Source organism: Haliaeetus leucocephalus, unplaced genomic scaffold, assembly GCF_000737465.1.
Source record: "Haliaeetus leucocephalus isolate CR32 unplaced genomic scaffold, Haliaeetus_leucocephalus-4.0 Scaffold384, whole genome shotgun sequence".
Lineage (NCBI taxonomy): Eukaryota > Metazoa > Chordata > Aves > Accipitriformes > Accipitridae > Haliaeetus > Haliaeetus leucocephalus.
In genome coordinates, this window is record NW_010972820.1 from 579,890 (window position 1) to 587,404 (window position 7,515).

Consider the following 7,515-nt stretch of genomic DNA (forward strand, 5'->3'; position numbering starts at 1 on the left):
CCTAAAGTTAGCCATAATACATAGATTTTTGGCAAAAACTGGAGCAAAGAAAAAGAGTGTACCTTTAAGAATATTTATCACTTCTGTCTTATTTTTCATTACAAGGTCTCAAAGTGCTTAATAAACATCAATTAAATCATGTTTGTCTCCTCATCTACTTCAAATGAGTAAACTGAAGCTCAGAGAGATTAAAGGGTTTCTCTATAGTAAAATGGTACATCAGTGGAAGAGCTGAAGATAGAATTCAAGAGATTGGATGAGAAGACCATATTATGCAAGATTTTCATAACGAAATAAAAAATGTCTTAAATATCAGGGAGATTGCTTGTTATAGATATATAAGTGGATCCAATCTAGTGAAAACAACATTTACATGCTAGTGGGAACAAAATTTATCTTTGTGATGGGAGTATTCAAATCACATTTGGGACTGTTTTCCAGTAATAACATGCCTGTTTGTGGGTGAAAATAGATTCTTGAAAATTGTTCATACATCAAAGAACAAGTGAGAATTTATGGGTTTATATATCTGTATCTATGTATGTGTATACCAATATATTTATATTTATATATACATCTAGCCAATAAAATCATGTTATTAAAGCTACAAATACAGGAAGAACAATGGGACTGAAAATGTTACCAGACAATGACAATTTTCATGCAAAACTACACAAAATCAAAACGGCAAATTTAATCCAGCTGTAATCCTGACCATGAACCCAGAGACAGAAACCAATAAGCTGCATTATTTCCACTGAATACTTATTTTAGTTTTCAGATATGTGACCACTTGTTTTGTAATAGCTATGATTTCTTTTTAGAAAGAGCATTATTTCTGCAAGTAACTGCAAGTAATGGCCAAAATTAAAACAATGAGATATGATTAGGATATTTATTGTTTTCTATACTGACAACAGCAAGATCCACTGAAACCTTTGGTGAACTTAAAACTAAGGTTTCAGCATTTCACAAGGTTCGTGATGTTTTTGTTCTCAGAGATTTACTTGGCTATATTATATCTGGCACTAGCTGGTAAACAACTAGCAACATAGCACAGTGGTGACTGCACAATGCTGTCTCTGTTCTCACTGTGAGCTGGGCAAAGATTCCTGTTTTATGTATCCTTAACAATTTTTTCTAGTGGTGGAAAAAGTCTACTAAACTTGTCACACACTGACAACAACAAAAATAATATTCGTCAAGAAATGTTTCCGTCTTGTTAGTTTTGGAAAGTTATCTGAGAAGTCAGATGTGTAAAGCAGACGTCTTGGTGATTGTGTGGGCTTATCTCATCGAGGCCTCCCAGACTCAGCTGAGCACCCAGTGTCAATGGCCTTAGCTGCAGATACTGGGTAAGGATTTCAGTGTGTTATATTGCAATCTCCCTTACACCTTGTCATTTCTATCTTTCACACATTTTGCTTGTTTCATGTCTCAGTAAAATTGCAGCTTCCCGGTCAACTGCCAGCTGCTCCTGCAATATGGCTGGAACCTGAACCCTGATCCCACCACAGTCGATGTAAAGATTCTCATTGATTTCATCAAGATCTGGATCAAGGGTTTTGTGTGGAACAAAGCTCATTCGAGACTGTCTTCTGTAATACTCCCAGTAAATTCCTCTGCCACACTCTTGGTCAGATAGCAAGCTTAAAATCAAATTCCTGCTTGCCAGATCCAAGCAGCTGAACACAAGCCATTTCTGATCCACCTGCAAAACTCAGCAAAAGTCAGTAACATTACATTACTAGGATAGGGGAATGAACAGATGCGTTGGATTTGAGTTTGGTTTTCTTTGCTGCTACCTGCAAGTCTTTGTCTATTTGATCAACTACTTCTTACTGTAGGTTATTTGATAATATCCAGAGGGAAAGGTTGGTATGTTCCAGGCGAGCCTTGGTCTACATGAGGCAGGAAATATATTTATATACAGACACATATATAATACTTCTGTGACAGTCCTTCCATTTGCAAAGAACAGGGAGGTAACTTACTTTATAAGAAAGTATTGGGAATTTCATTCTGAAATTTACTGTCTCTTTCATTTGTGTGGGTGGAATTCATCTCATCTATCCTTCAGCCATCTACAACCTTAGCCATGTCACCTGGGGTTTATCTATAGCCACGAGAAAGAAAAGCAACACATCCAATTCAAGCAAGTCAGGTAAGTGGAATGACTCACCCTCTAATGAACCTTGTCTTTCTGCATTAATTATGGTACCTAAATAATTAATTTAGGCTAGGCACATAGATTCCCTGTCCCACTATTTTTTTTTTCTTCAAAAGAGAAATAAGACCTATTCTAAAGACAAACTTCAATAAATCTGTGAATGCATAAATTTATGTATATGACTAAAAGTATACATAATCATAACATACACAATACATAAACGTGTACATAGATGTGCAAATACATATAAATGCACATATACATAGATTTATATACATATACACACACATATTATACCCATACCTCCTGTGTCTATATATGTGTTACCAAGTTTGTTAGATGTCTTTCTATAGCCAGTCATTCTGTTTCCCTAAATATCAGTAAGTAACCTATTCACCTCTCCTTGTGGACTCCTAGGTATTTCATTAAGAAAATTACATCAATGATTAAGAAAGTAACGTTTTAAGTGTCCTTAAAAAAAAAACAAATCCTCACATTTTATCTAGTTGTCTGTTTGCTTGTCACTGTATTGTATCAAAAAAAAAAATCTTGCAAAGTTTTCTTTTCAAATATCTAATATTCAGTACATTGAAAAAAAAATTATTTGCCTCTTTTTGTAGTGATGTTAACAGATGAAGTTTCACTAGATTCATTTTGATCACACCTGTATTCTTAAACAGCCATAATAAGGTCTTAAAGTTCATCTTTTGATGAGAAAATTCTTATGACAGTGGAAGAAACAGCTCATTAGGGATAGAGAGGGACAGTAGATGCACTGTCAGAGAGCAGTCATCTTTACTTTCAAATTTATATTAATTTTGTACCGGAGAAAATTATTCAATTGAAAATTATTTATGCAGTGTTTTTTCATTTTCAGTTAAGTATTTGAGTTAGATTTGAAGCTGACAAGGTGGCTGAGACACCGCAGTTAAAATCTCCCATAAATGTATTTAAAATTCAGAGTCAGAGTCTTGCATCTTTTTTTGGCTTGCATTTTTCCTCCAGATAAATGCTAACCTTTTACGAGATTGTTATCATTACCAGTAATTGTTAACAATAATATTGTTAATACTAATTAGCAAAAATGCTCCTACACCCAGAGAAAAAATAGGCATAGCTAAAAATACAGGCGAGGTGCTTGTTAGGAAACTGATCAAACAAGCTTAATTATGACCCCCAGATAAAGGGACTGCCATTAAGCCATTAAATTATCACAGATAAGACAGACTCTCAGTCACTGTCTGATGATAAATCACAGCTAACAACAGCAAGGAAATCAGAGCTTGAACTGCTAATCCTTTTGAGGTTTGTGATGAGCACCAGTTCCCCTACTGTTTTGCATCTATTTATATTGCACTCCGAACCCCCAAATGGCCTCTGCTTATCTGCAGCTCTAGATAATTTATGCCTATTGGTGTGTCACCTCACAGCAGAGGCTGTTATCACGAAAGAGGAGTTTTAGGGAATCTGATCACTTGAAATGCTAATCCTCTGGAGATTACTGCACATAAACGAGTTTTCTGCCATGATTTACTTTTGTTTATTGGTAGCAGAGATTAGCGCTTTATGATTGCCATTTCAGACAGCTGCTTAGTTTGAGAATAAAGTGATCATTTAATGTGCAGGATTTTCACATATGAAGCTGTCCTGAGTCTAGCAGTCAAAAGGCAAGATAGTAATTTTTATTTATATGTCATCTCTTAAAAAGATTTGTAAATATTTTTACTACATGAAAGGCTGGTCTTAAATGCCTCATTCCTTAGACCCTAATCCAGAAAAGCAACTACATTTCTGTGTAATTTTAATCATGTGTCTGATCATAGTAACTTTGATGGGATATTCTTGTACTTATATTCCAGGTGTGCTTAAGCGCTTTGCTGGATCAGGCCCCAGTAATGAGATGCTCTCTGGTTTCAGTTAGCTATGATGGGTACTTTCCATGCTGAAATGGTTACTGATGAGAAAGGATATATGATTAGGAATTTTATTATAACGCTCTTTCCCTGTCTTAATGCTGTTGAACTGCTAAGAAATCTTATCTTTTAGCATTTGATGGGGTTATTTGGCTGATAGTTAAATGTCGTGCTTCTTAGTGCTACAGAATATTCCTAAATGAATAACCACCAAACCCATCAAATTCAAACATGCCTATTAGTGTAGCATAATGAAAGCTTGAACTGCAGGCACACAATGCTGCTGAAAATAAGTGGACTAAACACATAGTTGCTAAGAGTTTCCAATTTCCTTTTTCTTTGTGCTTGGGTTCAATAGTCAGACTGGAAGAGATCACACCAACTGACATGACTGATTACTAATTAGCCAAGTGTTCTGATGGTAGCTGTTGGTGGGAGCTACTGAGATACAGTACTATGTGTCAGAGAGATAAGGAGAGGCAAGAAATTAAGTTGACCTTGAGATTTCATTACATTTAATGTCACCTAATAGCACCTGATATTTTTAATCCTGGTTACATTCTCCTTACCAAATCCATTCCCACTGGCAATCATGATTAAAAATAAAAAAAAAAGATAAATATGAGTTTCAGAACTTCTGCACTGTTTTCTCCCTTGGGAATACTTCAGTATAAAAATGCATATGAGGGCAGCCTGGAGGGAATGAAGTGGGGAAAGTAGTGCCCCCTATTTTCAAGGGTGACAGAGGGACTATTTCATTACTTTAAAGTACACATTATATAATTTTGAGGTTTTTTTCCTGCATCCCTTGCAGCAATGCAGTTAGTCAGCAGTTCTGTTAATCTTCTCCAAAAGCACAAGAGTGAGGGGGTGGAAAATAAAGATGTTCTCAAAGTAAAAGCAAAAGATGGACACACAGATAGGCAAGCAAGAATGCAGATTACATCTCTGAGTGGTTTTTTTGGTTGGATTTCAGAAAATTACATCTTTATACACATGAAGGTTTCTGTGCAATTTCAATTTAGATATCATGCAAAGGCAAAGTTTTCCTTAAAAAGTTGTTTAATTCTGAACATGCCTATAGTTCCTGAGTATAGAAACAAAGATAAGACCTTTTGACTGGCCTCTGTACGTCTATTTGTGCATGTGTGCTTGAAAATCTGTGTGCACCCATGGGTACGTAGAGAAAACTTCTGGTAAACTTAGAGCAAGACCTTTTTAGCTTTTGCCCAAGAATTTGGTCTAGATCTACCTAAAGATTTATGCAGAGCTTTGGTGATAATTAGGATATGATGACACAACTATCTAAATCTTTCATTTTCTTTTTTCTATTCAGCCATCAAAATGGATGTACAGTTGTTGATCACTGTACAGATAAAATATTATATTCAGTGGATTAGTGTGACAATTCTTACATTTTTTTTGGCAGAGAGGGATAATATTAATATGTTGTACTAGCTTTAGACTTAATTTGATTTATCTACAGAAGTCTGCTCTTTTCTTTTGCTGTAAGCCTGGCCTATTGTTTCTATAAGTTATGCTTAAACTGTGTTTTCAACAGACATTAAAAAACACTACAGCACAAAGTTTTCAGAACGAATGTGCTCCATATATTTTTACAGATTAATTGGCAAATTCTTGACAATATAAATACTTTACAGTAAGAGAATTGTAGATTTTAAATCACTTAAAGAAACTTCTGCTGCCTCTAGTTACTGAGATACAATTTTGAAATGGTGTTATTGTTCTGGAGATAGTTATTTCAACAGCAGACTACAGCAGGGTTTGAAATAGTCTTGTCCAAATTAGTATTAATTATGGTTGACAACAGTGCATCTTCTTTTAAGTTTCACTTAGCTGAAATATTTAATGAAGCATATAACCAACTCCTTGTACTTATTAGAAATCCTGCCTACAAACTGACCATCTCAATTTGTTTTCCTTGATATTTCAGCTTTGATAAGAATTTCTGTCCACTGGTTAAAAGTTCATTTGTAATATTAAAGTGGAGAGACTTCCCTGGCTACTCATCTACACCAATGCACGCATCATGGGCAACAAACAGTAGGAGCTGGAAGCCATTGTGCGACTGGAAAACTATGATATCGTTGCCATCACGGAAACACAGTGGGAAGACTCGCACAGCTGGTGTGCTGCAATGGATAGCTATAAACTCTTCAGAAGGGATAGGCAAGGAAGGAGAGGTGGTGGGGTAGCCCTGTGTGTTTTGACTGTCTAGAGCTGAATGATGGTAATAATAGGGTTGAGTGTTTCTGGGTAAGAATCACGGGAAGGCCAACAGGGCAGATATCATGGTGGCAGTCTGTTATAGACCACCCAACCAGGATGAAGACGCAGACGAAATATTCTACAAACAGCTGGGAGAAGTCTCACAATTGCTAGCCCTTGTTCTCATGGGGAACTTCAACTTACCAGATGTCTGCTGGAAATACAATATAGCAGAGAGGAAACAGTCTAGGATGTTCCTGGAGTGTGTGGACGATAACTTCCTGACACAGTTGGTGGTGAGCCAACTAGGGAAGGCACCCTGCTGGATCTGTTGTTTGTGAACAGAGAAGGACTTGTGGGTGATGTGATGGTTGGAGGCCATCTTGGACACAGTGATCACGAAATGATAGAGGTTTTGATTCTTGGACAAGTAAGGAGGGAGGTCAGCAGAACTGCCACCTTGGACTTCTGGAGGGCAGACTTTGGCCTGTTTAGGAGACTGGTTGACGGAGTCCATCCCTTGGGAGGCGGTCCTGAAGGGCAAAGACGTCCAGGAAGGCTGGACATTCTTCAAGAAGGAAATCTTAAAGATGCAGGAGCAGGCCATTCCCATGTACTGAAGATGAGCCAGTGGGGAAGAAGACCAGCCTGGCTGAACAGAGAGCTTTGTCTGGAACTCAGGGACAAAAAGGAGAGCTTATGACCTTTGGAAGAAGGGGCAGTCAACTCAGGAGGACTACAAGGATGTTGTGAGGTTATGCAAGGAGAAAACTAGAAGGGCCAAAGCTCAACTAGAACTTAATCTGGCTACTCCTGTAAAAGACAACTAAAAATGTTTCTATAAATACATTAGCAACAAAAGGAGGGCTAAGGAGAGTTTCCATCCTTTATTGGATGTGGGGGGAAACACAGTGACAGAGGAAAAGGCTGAGGTACTTAATGTCTTCTTTGCCTCAGTCTTTAATAGTTGTTTTCCAGGTACCCAGGCCCCTGAGCTGGAAGACACGGATGGGGAGCAGAATGAAGCCCCCATAATCCAAGGGGAAATGGTTAATGACCTGCTACACCACTTAGACACACACAAGTCTATGGTGCTGGATGGGATCCTCCCAAGGGTACTGAGGGAGCTGGCGGAAGTGCTCACCAAGATATTTTCCATCATTTATCAGCAGTCCTGGCTAATTGGGGAGGTCCCAGTTGACT